The 337-nt window shown below is 42.1% G+C and overlaps 1 non-coding gene across 1 annotated transcript; it reads right to left on the bottom strand.

Annotated features, from left to right (window-relative positions):
* Positions 1–2: 2 nt before the first annotated feature.
* trnac-gca (transfer RNA cysteine (anticodon GCA)) lies at positions 3–74 on the bottom strand. Its single transcript has one exon. It is a non-coding gene; the product is annotated as a tRNA-Cys (tRNA).
* Between the last annotated feature and the right edge of the window lie 263 nt (positions 75–337).

Genomic DNA, 337 nt, shown 5'->3' with positions numbered 1-337 from the left:
AAAGGGGGCACCCAGATTTGAACTGGGGACCTCTTGATCTGCAGTAAAATGCTCTACCACTGAGCTATACCCCCACAGAAACAAAAGCCCAAAACTGCACACAGGAAATTAGATCCTTTGGTTTTACAATATTATACAACAACATCTTCACTTCAAAGTAAAGGCATTGGTTACTCCAAAGCTGTCAAGTCTAAAGAGGGCACCCAGATTTGAACAGGGGACCTCTTGATCTGCAGTCAAATGCTCTTCCACTGAGCTATTCACTCACAGAGTAAGCAGCTCAAAACCGCAGACAGTAAATTAGATCCTTCATTTTGACAATATCGAACAACAACAA

This window comes from Sinocyclocheilus rhinocerous, unplaced genomic scaffold (assembly GCF_001515625.1).
Source record: "Sinocyclocheilus rhinocerous isolate Xijiao unplaced genomic scaffold, SAMN03320098_v1.1 scaffold20099, whole genome shotgun sequence".
In the NCBI taxonomy this organism is placed as follows: Eukaryota; Metazoa; Chordata; class Actinopteri; order Cypriniformes; family Cyprinidae; genus Sinocyclocheilus; species Sinocyclocheilus rhinocerous.
This window is presented reverse-complemented; position numbering and strand designations above follow the sequence as displayed.